Source organism: Paroedura picta, chromosome 6 (genome assembly GCF_049243985.1).
Source record: "Paroedura picta isolate Pp20150507F chromosome 6, Ppicta_v3.0, whole genome shotgun sequence".
In the NCBI taxonomy this organism is placed as follows: Eukaryota; Metazoa; Chordata; class Lepidosauria; order Squamata; family Gekkonidae; genus Paroedura; species Paroedura picta.
Genome location: NC_135374.1, coordinates 57,265,619 through 57,280,707, shown reverse-complemented (window position 1 = coordinate 57,280,707; position 15,089 = coordinate 57,265,619). Strand labels below are relative to the sequence as shown.

General features: G+C 43.4%; 1 non-coding gene across 1 annotated transcript; it reads right to left on the bottom strand.

The window, feature by feature from the left end:
* Positions 1-9,339: 9,339 nt before the first annotated feature.
* LOC143840864 (small nucleolar RNA SNORA69) lies at positions 9,340-9,513 on the bottom strand. The gene has a single exon (XR_013232455.1). It is a non-coding gene; the product is annotated as a small nucleolar RNA SNORA69 (small nucleolar RNA).
* Between the last annotated feature and the right edge of the window lie 5,576 nt (positions 9,514-15,089).

Here is a 15,089-nt window from a genome sequence, read left to right as displayed (position 1 = left end):
CAGTTCTTATCCAATTGCATTGGCTGGCCACCCTGGGGAAACCTCTATAGCAGGGGTAGTCAACCTGTGGTCCTCCAGATGTCCAAACACTGGCAGGGGCTCATGGGAATTGTAGTCCATGGACATCTGGAGGACCACAGGTTGACTACCCCTGCTCTATAGGAAGAGGAAGCTCTATCTACCTAGAGAGCAAAATTCCCACAGAGACTTAAATCTAATCAGGCAGATGCATGTAAAAAGCGTAGAATTTTAACTGATTAATTAACCTAATATGTCCTTTTAATTTTATGACTGTATTTTATTACTTGATGTAATCTGCCATGAACCTGATGGGAAGGGTGGGTTAGAAAAATAAAGCTATTGTTATTAATGCAGTGTCTTCTATGTCTGTGTGCATGTAAAGTGCCGTAAGTCACAGCCAACTTAGAGCAACTCCAGCCAGGCAAATAAACAGCAGAGGTGGCTTGTAATTGCCTTCCTCTGCAGACTTCCTGGGTGGTCTCCCTTCCAAATACCTACCCTGTGTAGCTTCTGAGATCTGATGGGTTCAGTCTGTACCACACCGTCTTCCCTACCTTCTGTATACTTACAGATAATGTAAGGATTGTACATTCTATGTAATGGAATATTTCACCTGCATCAACTGCCCTGTAGTTACAGAAGCAAGGGAAAGGACTGATTCCAGAGGAGCAGGCAGAATATACTTTCCTCCCTCCAGCAAAAATGCTAGAGAAAGGACTAATCCAGCCACAGCCACTCACCAAAGGACCACCTTTCTCCTAGCAGGAACACCAGCAAGGAGAATATCTACCTGGCCCATCCAGGTTGCCTGTTAAATGCTAACTTCTGCACCATGGCCTTCACAGACAGATTTCCCACTACCTTTTCCAGTTCTCTTGCCAACCCAGAATCCTGACCAGGATAGCTCAGGCAAGTCTGATTTCTCAGATCTTGGAAGCTAAATGGGATTGACCCTGGCTAGTATTTGGATAGGAGACCTCCAAAGAACACTAGGGACATGTCATGGTGGCAGGCAATGGAACGCCACTTTTGAACATCTCTTTCCTTGCTGCCGGACTATCCAAGGATCTCCTGGCTGTATTACACACATGCGATATAATATTTTATTTATTTATTTAATAAACAAACATACACGCACACAGAATGCCAGTCTACGCAGAGTTACACCCTTCTAAGCCTGTTGACTGCAATGGACCTCGAAAGGAGTTAAAATAGCACTGCCAGTCACTCAGGGTAAAACTACATGTTATTTCAGCAAAAGTGTTGCTCCAACTCAATGTTTGTAGATATAACAGAGAATTGCTGTGGCATCTTTGGAGTATTACTACTCATAAACGATCTTGTATGTAAAATTGGCTCTGCTCAGGGTTGGGAGTAAAGTCTCTTGGGAGTGACCACTCTCTCCCCAAGCAACTAAAATTAGCTGTCTGGCCTGTTGTGAAAAGTGACAGTCAAGTTAATGAAAACACTGCTGGAAAAGTAGTTTAGTCCACTACTACCCCAGGAGGAGCTGTGTTGCTGTGTTGCATTTGCTAGTGTTTAGGATTTATTGAATGGGGTTTCTTTCCCTTGTCATTCAGCCGTCCCCTTGTTGTTTCTTCCTCTGTGTTAGTGCTGTATTAATGGTCGGCAATCAGTTATTACCTTTCATTGAAAGCAAACTCCAAAATGTGGATAGAATTATTTTCCAAAATCTCCAAATGTGCTCACCTCCAGAACGATTGTAATCTTTTTAAAATTCCTTCTTCTAAAGATCCAACAGCTCTCCTTTTTCTCTTCCATGCAAAGGACAAGGATGCACCTAAACATACACACCTTTGCTCTGGGGGAAAAAGAGACAGCACTAACATCTTTTTGTCTGCCTGTCATCTTTCTCTGTCACATGTGCACACAGTCCCTCTTCTGGACAAGAAAGAAGCATACTCTTGACTCTTCTCTGCATCAAGGTTGCTATTTGTTTCCTTCAAAGAAAATATTTAAATAACTTTATATTTCCCGCCTGCAGAGCATGTTACCGTTTGGAGTAGATGTGTTTTGCTTTGGGACAAGCAAAAGACATCCAAGAACTCCAGATGTCTTCTAGTGCTAGGTGATTTTTATACAAGCTAGCATTTTGTGGCTGGCTCCACCTACTGATTTGCCATTTTGTGACTGGTGGCTCCAAAGTTCTTGAAAAGAGAAATCAACCCCCAGTGTGCCCTTCCTGTTTTAGTTTGTCTTATCTTTTGACTAAAACACAGATTTTAAATAGAGCACTATTTTTGACTTTAAATGTGTTTCATTTTTATGATTTATATCCTGCCTCTCTCCTGCAATGTAGAAGGATGGGATGACTCTCTTCAGAACTATTTAATTAAAACAGTTAAAACAGCAGAGACTTCTCCATTATTTTGGAAAGGTTCTTTTCTTGGTGCTCGGGTTCCCTGCCTATTCCCAGCCGGGAGAGCAAGTCGCACCACGCCATGGTACTCAGGAGGCGGCTTGATGGGGGCCAATGTGCGTCCGCTTCCATTGACTACCCCAGCCGCCTGGCCACGGGCCCCTGGCCTCCCAGCCGGGTTGGCCATGCCCTCTTGGTAGCCGGTCTCTTTAAAGAGACCCCCCACGCTCAGGTCTTCCTGTTCGCAGACGGGAATCCCTGCCAACAGGCTCACTTGGCTTGATGGGTGGGCAGGTAGCTGTCAAGAGGCAAGTGGCGCAAAGAGCCAAAGGGGGCGGTGACACACTTAACCTTATTTAGGCTGGCGTCCCGCCCCCTCAGAACACCAGCCGGCTGCAGGGAGCACGTCCCAGCCAAGCCGCCGTTGCTCTCATCGGCCCTGCTGCCACCTTGTCAATGGCAGCTGCATTAAATCGCAGCCACTAATTGTTTGACTTTTGTATCCCACCATTCCTACAGGAGTAAGAACAGTCATCTAATTGTAAAGTAGATCAGGCTGGAAGCGACTGATTTCCTTAAGACCATTTAGTAGACTTCAGAATTGAGTGAGGATTTGAACCTGGCTTTACTATATCTTAACCCAGCATACAAACCAATACACTATGTTGGGTCCAACTACTGGAGCCACAGAATCACTATATGTCCTAGAACTCCTGTGCTACTCTTGAGAGATGTCCCCAATTTTTAATTACATTTGGAGAAGAATCAGTCATGGTTAACCATGCAACCAAACTGATACAGGGAAGTTAAGAAATAGATCTGAATGTGCTGTTTTAAATTCAGTGTCTCTTCTGTTAAATCCCTCTTCCATTCATTGTTTTATCCGCTTACTGTTTTAAACATAATTCATTACTTGGCCGTTTTGTCATATAGCTTAGCTCTGTCTTGTAAAAACTGCCACTTGCTTGTCAAAATCTCCACTGAAATGCACTGGTGTACTTAAACACCATTCAACAGTGTGTGTCTTTAATATTTCTGACTTCCCTTATTACCATCAGGAAAGGAGGAGTGCATAAGTGCTGAACTCGGGTCAGATCCTGGAGTGAGTTTGGTGATATGGATGGAAATGTGTCACCTATGAAGAAATGCTGGGAATAACTAAAGCACTCCTGCCAATGATCTATATTTGATATGAAACCAGATTTCTAACTATAAAAGGCACTAGTACTTAAACTTATAAGGGAAAGGAAAATAAGAATATATATATCTGTGCATGGCTTAAATTTCTTTAAAAGAAAATATATCATTTGTTTATCTAACATACAAAAACACACTTATCATATAGCAGCAACAGTGGAAGGAAACGAATACTGGGAACATTATTTATCCCGTCATTGCATTGACAGTTTGCCCCCAGGAGCACTCTGACTTTGTCTCCCAACTACCCTTGGTACATACAGGAGACTAGAGTAGGACCAAGAATAGGTGCTTGCAAAAGGAATACACAGTCAGCTAATCCTGAGGTTGCTGCACTAGCAATTACTTAGCAGAATATATTTATTTATCGATCCGTTGTTATTTTAGATTCAGGTGTTGGTCTGCAGCAATAGAAGAAAACAGTGGTACCTTTAAGACTAACAAAATTTAATTTTGGATATAAGCTTTTGTGTGCATGCATACTTCATCTGAAAGCTTATACCCAATTAAACATAGTTTTAAAGGTGCCACTGGACTCAAACTTATTTTAGTAATTGCTTTTTCTGCCAAAGATACACAAAAGGTGGATCGAGTAGCCACTGCCATAGGACTGCGCACAGGATTTTTTGTTAGGTCAGATGGAGTGTGGTTGATGTGCCAAGAGCATTCACACCTTGATAAGATGTACAGCAACCCAAGGTTCCCCTTCTTTTATGGTACATATTGAACTCTGCATTAGTAGATTTCCCTCCATTTACATGTGGTGGGTGGGCCTATTACACATGCACTGCTTTCCTTTGCAGTCAATTCACTGACCCTTTTAAATCATGCTTTTTCAAAACGTTTCTAAAACATTCCTGCTACGCATATGCTTTGTTGTGTTTTTTGAGTGATTATGCATTACTGTTCTGACTGTAAATGTGTGAGGGGGAACTTCCTCTGTTGTGTTGCAAAGTCACCTGACTGCACATGCTGCTGACATGGCCTTATGGGAATTGTAGTTCATGGACATGGACACTTTTCCATGGGGACACACAGACATATGAATGCCAAAGCTACCGCCTTTCCCCCTATGAGGTATACTGTTCCTCATGGAATGTGGGCAGGATGGACTACAGCAGATTGCAGGCTCCCATGCAAACTTAAAGCCCCCACCATAATATCCATTCCCCATGAAGTTTTTTTCAATCACTGGCGAGCCCATAATGTAAGCCTCTGCCCATAGCCTGAAGCAGCTCTGCTTCCTCATTCTTGTGCAACCGGAACCAGCATTTCAGACCCCACTGCTTCACTTTCAAACAAGGCCTTCCCCCTCCCCCATCATGGTCACTGATCAAATGTAGAGCTTTGCAGAAGGCTGTGGAGGAAATGCCATGCATACCACAGGGTAATTTCTACTAATTCACACAGCGATACAGTAGGCTAGGTTGCCAGGGTAAATGGCATGTTCACGTGATTGCTGACAGAGGTGGAGTATCAGCAGTAGGTAGTCGAGGGACTGTGAGCAGAAACGGGGAGAAGACCAAAAATACACTAACATTTATGCAGTAAAAAAAGACCTTCTTCAGTGCCATCACATAAGAAAAGTTGGTGCAAAGCTAGTTTTAGATACTGTGCTGAAAAAACAGTCAATGCTATGAGGAGGGGTTGTCATGCATAATAAAAACACAGCAAAAACAATCCCTTGTGCAGATATAAGAACAACAACATATTTTTGGGCAGATTTTTGCGAAGTTTCTTGCCATGCATAAGGTGCCCAGTAGTCAGAGAAGCTCTATATTATCCTCATAGCAGAATAATTTAAAATACCCAATAATGATAAATGTTATTTATTTAAAAAACTACACACAGGTACTCAAAACATAGTCATAACAATAAAACAGTAAAGCATTAAACCTCCCTTTAAAACGAGGCTGCCAGTTGCTGTACAGCAAAAGCACTAACAGACAGAAACAGATGCCCATCCAGAACCTTGACAATTAAACGTCAGTTATATGTGAAGTAACAATAACCTATATTTCTAGAGAAAAAATTATATCCACTGAATATATTCTATGGTAACTAGATGAAGGCACTAAGGCACTATTAATATATATGTATATTAAATGTTTTAATAGAATGATTGCAGCTGGATACTGTGCATTTTTCCCATATAAAAATAACTATACTTCATAGAATAATTATGAAGTTGTGTATAACCCATTAATGCGGGCGTCCGGAAATCCAAGGAAACCAGTGCTTGCTTGTTAGAAGACCTTAACTTATACACCACATAGTGTTCATCTAGTATTGCTGGCCTATGCCTTAAGGGGCAAGCACAGAAAAGCATATTCATAGCATCTGACACTTCAGAAGTTCTGTACCCCTTGTCCTTTTAAACATTCTGAAGCAATGACAGTCGTCAAGTGCAGGTTTGCTTGTTATACAGAATTGGAGGGGAGAAGGCCTGGGATTTCTGGCTTCTGTAGGAGCTTTTTATAGGGAGGGAAGTCCTGCTCTTTTCGGAATGCTAGCATCTTACAAAAAATCCTTGATTGCAGTGATTGTAAGACTGTCTATTAAGTGTTTTTTCATGCTGGTAAACCTACATCATCCCAAACTTGCGTAGCACTAAGCATGTGCATTCACACACATGCAAAATTCATATGCAATATCCCTTGCTCTTAAATGTCTTTTTCAAGTTCTGTGGCCTCATCTGTGTATGAGGTGGTAACAACTCAGAAGTTCATAATCCTGACAAGTGCTGCTCCAACATCTTAACATACAAGTAACACAAACAGGTTCCATTAAGATGCTGGTCATATGCAATGCTACATAGTTGTTTGGTTATGTTTGTGCATATCTACACATTGTCCTCATAGTCAAATCGTGCAGAAATCTACACATGGGAGAGATATCGGATTCTCCTCTGTTGCCCCCACCCTATTAATCAAAATGTCTGTAGGCTATTATAAACGTACTCACTAATATACATAGGCTTCAAATGTGTGTTATGTAGCCTTAATTTATTCAGAGCATTCACTGAGAGGCAACATAAATTGGGAAGAGATCAGTGCATGGAAGTTGGAGTAGGTTAGTAGGTATACCAACTTCTCCCCTACAAGTGCATTTCTATACAATTTGGCCATTTATACAGGGCTGGTGTTATGTTTAAATTGAACCATATATTCAGAGTATTGCACATTTTGTTCAATGAGCACACTGGAGGATGTTTCCTTTATGGCTGTAATGCTACAAAGCATGACTGCATTTTTACAATCTTTCTGATTAATTTTTCTCCTACCTCTAGTCTCTCTTTTGTTGGCAGTTTAAATATGTGAAGGTGTGGAGAACTAAGCTGCTTGAAAGAATAAAACAGCTTTATTAAGCAGAAAAAGAGATGAGAGAGACCTAACTTTTCTCTGTTGTTCTGGAGATAAGCGGGGAGGAAGTATGCTTAAAAGAAATTTCCCATGAGCCAATCAGGACAATGTAAGAGAGCATTTCAAAAAATTCCAGGAAGTCCCTTTGCTAACGATGCTAAATATACATCACCTCTGATGCCCCCTACAGGATATTTTCTTATGCTGCTGAATCATGCACACTGCAGATCTTGCATATTCCAACACCTTTCACATAAAGGTTGGATGGTACACTGAGGTTTAGCATGAAAAATAACTGAATCAAAAATAGAATGGATTATGCCTAGGATAAGGGAGGAAGAATGGCCCATTTTTTTTGGTCTGTCTGAAAGTAGAAAAATGCTGTTTTTTAAAGTTAATAACTGCTTTGAATCAATTCTTGTGAAGTGTTTATAGGCTAAATCTTAAAGAAATTTAACAATTCTAATGAAACATCACCCGTACAAATTTTATCAGGGAGAGAAAAAAACTCACCAAGGCTTAGGACATTAGCAAAGAACCCAATTTTACTTAAGAATTCAGCCTTATGCCAGTTCATTAGTATTCACCAGCAACCTGGAACCCTGAACAGAAAGTCAGTTCATCTTTTATAGAAAACCGCAAACAAAGAGGGCAAGCTCTAACAACTTGAAGGAATGTCAAAATCTTGCTCTCAGATAGAGTTCACTCCCCCCTCCCCCGTTTATAGAACACTATGAATTTCTGATGACATAAAGGAAAACGTTATGTCATTCTGTACTTTCTCAACAGATAACTGGCACACTATGACCATGACTTAGCCTGCAGAAAGATCAGGGGGATCTTGGGTATGGGTGAGAAAAAGAAACTTAATAAAATATAGAAAACCAATTTAGAATGCAATCAATCTATTTCATGCTCAATAACTTAATTATGTAGGTATATCAGATCTTTACTCAGCATTTTAATAATAAACCAAATTTCTCTAAAGCTAAAATTAATAAAATAAACAAATCCATCAGAACAGTGGGAGGCTGGGAGGGATTCCCTGCAGCACTCTGGCATCCAGGACGGCAGGAAAAGCTTAGAGGGCGGTGGAGAGCATGCCCTGTTTGACGCACGTCAGGGCTCAGTGCTTTCCCCTGGCAGGTGAGAGGGGAGATGGGCAGGGCAGTGGGGACCATGCATGGCAGGCTTCCCCTGGGAGGCAGGAGGTTGAGGAGAGTGGGGCGGGAGATACAGAGTGTAGCGGGATGGCACTCCTTGAGTTCCTGGTGGGCAGGACGATGGGGATCATGGGGACCAGAGAGTGCAACGGTACCTTCATGGAGGGGGCAGGGGACTTCCCCGCTAGCTGTGGACAGAAAGGGAGTCAGGAAGGTTATGGAGATGGTGGTGGGCTGGGGATTGTGGTGGTGGTCTCTTGGAGCAGGGCAGGAGAGCCAGTGGAGAGAGTGGCTGGGAGGCCACAGTGGGGCGTGGAGGGCGGTGACAATTTTTAGAGAGGACAGGAGGGCCTTACCACATGGAAGGCAGTGGGGAAAGCAGCTAGGCAGCTATTGTACACATGGGTTGGCTTTCGCACCATTGATTGGCTCTCATTGAGGGAGGGAGTGGAAGGCCCATTCAGTGAAAGCCAGTCAAAGCCCCCCAGTGCTTTCTGATGGTGCGCCAGCCCCTTGACAGGCTCTCAGAGGGGAGGGCCCTCCTCTTTGAGCCATCCCTTTCCCTCCCAGTGGGTCAGCATGTTGTCGGAAGCACGGTCATGATTTTATGCATTTATTTTTTCTTTCTTGCCATATAACCATTTTGTCAGCTGCCTTGCATATCTGATTGGATAGACACATTTTCTGAAACAAAGACATGGTTTTATCATTTCTGGGCCATGCCAGCTTAGGGGAATCAATAGTTCTTCTGTGTCAGGGACAGCCAGTAGGCCACATGGATGGATAGAATCACTCTAGAACTGAGGAACATCACAGCCCACACAGCCCTCCAACCTGTCCAGGAGGTAACAGTTAAAAAAGATGGTTTCCTGGCTCTGGTCCTGGTGGCTTCTGACACATTTATGGCTCTTACACATCAATTTGGGCCCTTGTGTAAGTGAACCCATAAATCCTGGTGGGATTTTAATGGTGTTTTCATTACTTCCCCTCTAACCAGTGAGCTTGCTGCAGAAGGCATCCTTCATTCCTTGGCAGGAGACAGAAGACATTCATCACTGTTAACATAAATGTAGAGGTGGCATAATGTTAAAGTAAACAAACTTTCTCAACATACAAAATTGCTAGAATGTTAAAGTCACTATGTCATACTGCAGACTCCAACATCAACTAGGGCACCCTTCTGAAATGTTCTTCGAATGACACTCACAGATTTTGCAACTGTAAATGATAACTATTTATGATTCCCCAGACAAAATTGTCTGGGGAATCATAAACAGTTATCATCTTTCTAACCTGATTGTGCTTTTACAGCAGTGTTTACAATGTGTCCTTTTTGTAGTGGTGACAGACTCATATCACAAAATAAAACACTGTGGTCACAGAGCGAAGTGATGCTGACAGTACAGGCAGGAAGGCTACAGCAGATATTTTTCAAATCCTGGTGACCACATTGACACTGTATAAGTAAGTGTTCAGAGAATAGTCCTTAATGTGTTCTCAACCACCACTGGGTGGTGCTTTCAGCAACCCCAAGGATACTTTCCTGAGGGTACATTCTCCATAGAATAGACTAGAAAAGAATTCTGAGTCTTGGATATGATGTTATTGTGCCCTCCTATGCAGAGTTGCATCTTTTTAAGTGCATTGAAATCTGGATAGCACTGCAAATATAGTAATGATATCTGAATTAATTGAAACAATGCATTCATAATTTAGCTGTAAGTAAAGGTAAAGGTATCCCCTGTGCAAGCACCGGGTCATGTCTGACCCTTGGGGTGACGCCCTCCAGCGTTTTCATGGCAGACTCAATACGGGGTGGTTTGCCAGTGCCTTCCCCAGTCATGACCGTTTACCCCCCAGCAAGCTGGGTACTCATTTTACCGACCTCGGAAGGATGGAAAGCTGAGTCAACCTTGAGCCGGCTGCTGGGATTGAACTTCCAGTCTCATGGGCAGAGCTTCAGATTGCGTGTCTGCTGCCTTACCACTCTGCGCCACAAGAAGCTCTGATCTAGCTGTAGTGGAAGTCAGTTAATTTTGCAGGCAAAGTGTAGTATCAGTCTTCATAGTTCACAGCATCCTGGTGTGTCTGTGTGAATCCACTCGAACACTATCTACATGGGCATTTCTGACTTCCATATAAACAATCAATGCAGTTTGGAAAAGAGGCATGCAGGGATTGGTTTAGATACCTGAGTACTAAGGGAGCTTTTTGGATACCAGTGAAATTCAAACAACCTATTTTTTTCTTTAATAATGCCAAGCAGCAAGTTCAGTTACTGGCACTGTGTCTTGTGCCCTCCTCCTTTCACGTTAATTATTCAACTTCCTTAGTCTGCTGTGACCCTGAATCATGGACAAATGGGGAAGGAGACACCATATTGACATTTTTTCCTGGTACCTTGATACCTTTAAAGGTATTGTTAAAAGTAAAGCAAGAGTCTGGACCAAAACTTTACAACATGAGAGTCTAAGCCCAGATTATAAAATAGATGAGAACAATTCTTTAGGATGCTGGTGCCACTTGAATACAACAGGCACTAGAGGGGGAGGAAGAACTCTGTGGAAGGCCTTCCCCTCCCCCCAGGACCTGGAAAGGCTGCAGGCAACTGTTAGGGAACTCACTGGCAGGGGCAGCTCTCAAGCAGTGGGGATCTGAAGCCTCCAAGCCTCGGAGGGAAGTGGAAGGAGGGGTGGTCAGGGGTGGGGGACTGAGGGTGATTGGCTGGCTGCTGGACAGATAGGCAAGTTGGTTGGAGGAGGAGGCAGTCAGGGGTGGGAAAGCTACCTTGAGTGGGTGTTAAGCCTTGAGTGGCACTTAAGCCATGAGACATGCTCCTCCTCCAAGCCCTGACCAAAAATATATTATGAGGAACAGATAGCAATATGTTAAATGACATTGGCATGTTCTCATTCAATAAAATTTAGTTACCTAGATGGTGACCTTACGTGGATGGACCAGACTAGACCAGTGTCATAAGAACTTGGAAGCTAAGCAGGGTTGACAGAGGAAGAAAATGGCAAACCACCTGTTAGTCTCTTTCCTTGCAAACCCTAAGACAGCAGGGAGTTGATAGCACTTTACACCCACCAACTCCTATGCAGTATTGCGTGTATATGTGAAGGAACTGGCAAAATGAGGGCTGGCACCTGTGTGAGCATGCATGTACGCTTGCACATTTTTAGGTGTGCTATGATTGGATCAATAAGACAATGATGTTGTGGTGTGGTGGGAGTTCCTTGGTAGGGAATGGCTATGCCTTGCTTATGTTTGTGGGTATTCAAAAGAATTCTGATTTCTGAATTTCAAACATATTAATAGGACCTTGTTCAGTGTTTCTTGAAACAATGGCAGTATTTGAAAATTCATACTGATTTTTTGCCTTAAAACAATTTAAATGATTTGTTCTTATTACAACTAACTTCTCATTTAGCTATAGCATTTAGGGCAGGGATTCCCCACCAGGGTTTCGGGAGACCCTGGGGTTACATGAGGGGTTATGTAGCCTTCCCGAGAAGTCTGCATGGCCACTTACATCACTTCACTGGAGTCTGCTTCTCTTGTTGCTCTGCAGGCCTAGTCTCTTTATCCAAAATGGAAACCGTAAAGGATTGATTGACTGGCTGGGTCCCAAATCTTACTTCTGCGCCCACTTCTCTGAAGGTGCATGTCACCCCTTCCAGGATTCCTTGAAGTCTAAAAAATATTTCAGGGGTTCCTCCAGTCAAAAGGTTGAAAAAGGCTGGTTTAGGGTCTTACTTTAAGTGGCTGGATATGTGCCAACAAAACATGCATATTTTAGAGAAATAAGCCAACTATCTAGTATTAGAATACAAAAACATAAACTACTAACAATTTAAGGTGTGATTTATGCTGTTCTAATAATTTGTATTTTTATGCATTGCTTCTATTAGAAAAACCCTCTCTGGCTGAAACACATTAAGCCTATCTTGCTTTCATATTCAGTGAAGAGTTCTAAATCTTTTGGTGCCAGACAGCCCAGGATAAAGATGCTTTCAGCAGAGTCCTAATCCTGACATATACATTCATTTGAGTGAGACATAAAGAATATGTCCTCAACTCCCCCGGGATCAGACAGGCTTTTGGGAGGTTAGTCACAGCCTTTCTAGCATCTGAGCCTGTTTGGATTTTACCCTGGGCCCAAGATAATGGAATTGGCACAATCAGACCAGCTGCTACTCTGTTTTGCACCTCAATTTGACTACCTCACCTTCTGGGGGGTTTTGCATCCTAAGTTGAGCCACTGTCCTAGTAGCTCAAGTTCTTCTCCATACACTTGGTTGAAAGAGGAAAGGAGCATTTAGGTAAAGGAAAATGAACAAAATGCATTCTAAGAATTTAGCTTAACTTTTATTTTTGTATTAGCCCAAAAGGCCATTGCATCCAGGAATGCAACGGGCGCTAGTGGTGGCCCGCCCCCAGGGCAACACTGCTGCCCTACTTGAGCGCGCTCCGCTGGCGGCTTGGTCGACATCCCTGCAGCCAGATGGCCTGCTGCGCAAGCGGGTGGCTGGGTTGAGTGGTGGACTGGCTAGGACGCCACGGTTGCACTCTCCTCAGTGGCCAGGGAGCGTGTGACTGCATGTGCGCCTCATGGCTGGCTTCTGGGGGTGGGTGCTCTAGGTGCCGGGCCAATCAGGGTGTGCCCAGCTTTACTGGGCACATCCAGATTGGCCAGTGAAGCCGGAAGTGATGTCCAGACACCCGGATGGGTCCTGGACACCACTCCGCCCACAGTGGCTCTTCCAAAATATATAATGGTTAAAGATAAATCACAGTTAGTTTTTCCCTGAGAAGAAGTAGGGAACAAGAGGAAGAGAAAATCAACACATTTCCCTGTCTGCTTTTTCATTGATCTTTTCTCTTTCTTCCACTAGCTGCTATTTCCATCTTTGACTTTGTGATGCCCATCCCGTCGGATACCCTGACACATTGTTATAGAGATCACCATCAAACATCAAAATGGTTCCTTAAAACTCATCTTCTCATAGAATCATAGAATCATAGAGTTGGAAGGGGCCATACAGGCCATCTAGTCCAACCCCCTGCTCAACGCAGGACTAGCCCTAAGCATCCTAAAGAATCCAAGAAAAGTGTGTATCCAACCTTTGCTTGAAGACTTCCAGTGAGGGGGAGCTCACCACCTCCTTAGGCAGCCTATTCCACTGCTGAACTACTCTGACTGTGAAAAACTTTTTCCTGATATCTAGCCTATATCGTTGTACTTGAAGTTTAAACCCATTACTGTGTGTCCTCTCCTCTGCAGCCAGCAGAAACAGCATCCTGCCCTCCTCCAAGTGACAACCTTTCAAATACTTAAAGAGGGCTATCATGTCCCCTCTCAACCTCCTTTTCTCCAGGCTGAACATTCCCAAGTTCCTCAACCTATCTTCATAGGGCTTGGTCCCTTGGCCGAGATCATCTTCGTCGCTCTCCTCTGTACCCTTTCAATTTTATCAACGTCCTTCTTGAAGTGAGGCCTCCAGAACTGCACACAGTACTCCAGGTGTGGTCTGACCAGTGCCGTATACAATGGGACTATGACATCTTGTGATTTTGATGTGATGCCCCTATTGATACAGCCCAAAATGGCATTTGCCTTTTTTACCGCTGCATCACACTGCCTGCTTATGTTTAGTTTCCAGTCCACAAGTACCCCAAGATCTCGTTCACACACAGTGCTACCTAGAAGCGTATCCCCCATCCAGTAGGCATGCTTTTCATTTTTCTGACCCAGATGCAGAACTTTACACTTATCTTTATTAAATTGCATCTTGTTCTCATTTGCCCATTTTTCCATTGTGTTCAGATCTCGTTGAACTCTGTCTCTATCTTCCGGAGTATTTGCCAGTCCTCCCAATTTGGTGTCATCTGCAAACTTGATGAGTAGTCCCTCCACCCCCTCATCTAGATCATTAATAAATATGTTAAAAAGTACCGGGCCGAGCACCGAGCCCTGAGGTACCCCGCTACTCACCTCTCTCCAGTCTGATGAAACACCATTGACAAAAACTCTTTGAGTGCGGTTCTCTAACCAATTCCCTATCCACCTAACTATCTGAAAATCCAGACTGCAGTCCTTCAACTTATCCATCAGAACATCATGGGGAACCTTGTCAAAAGTTTTACTAAAATCCAAGTAAATGACATCAACCGAATTTCCCCGATCCAGCAAACCTGTTACTTGGTCAAAAAAGGAAACCAGGTTGGTCTGGCAGGACCTGTTAGACACAAATCCATGCTTACTTCCTTGGATCACCAAATTGTCCTCCAGATGTTTGCAGATCGCTCCCTTTAATATCTGCTCCATTATCTTCCCCACAACAGAGGTCAGACTCACTGGTCTGTAGTTTCCCGGGTCATCCTTCCTCCCTTTTTTGAAGATCGGAATAACATTTGCTCTCTTCCAGTCCTCCGGGACATCTCCAGTCCTTAAAGAGGTTCTGAAGATGATGGACAAGGGCTGTGCAAGTTCTCTGGAAAGTTCTTTGAGTACTCTCGGGTGCATTTCATCCGGACCAGGGGATTTGAACTCATCCAGTACAGCTAAATGCCTCTCGACAACCTCTCTATCCATGTTAACCTGCCACCCAGACACTGTCCTTTGGCTATGGCCATCTCTAGATGTGCCTAAACACTTTGACCTGTGGGGAAAAACAGATGTAAAATAGGCACTAAGCCTTTCTGCTTTCTCTGCATCTTCCGTTAGAGTTTGTCCATCCGCACCCAACAGTGGGCCTATTGCCTCCTTCACTTTACGTTTGCTCCTCACATAGCTGAAAAATCTTTTCTTGTTACAATGGGCTTCCCTGGCCAATCTTAGCTCACCTTCAGCTTTGGCCTTTCTTATGATTGATTCTCCCATCTGCACCACAGGTTATTTTACCAATTACCAATCCATTTTCAGGTCTTATTCATTTTCAGCCACTATTTTTTCTGTTACCT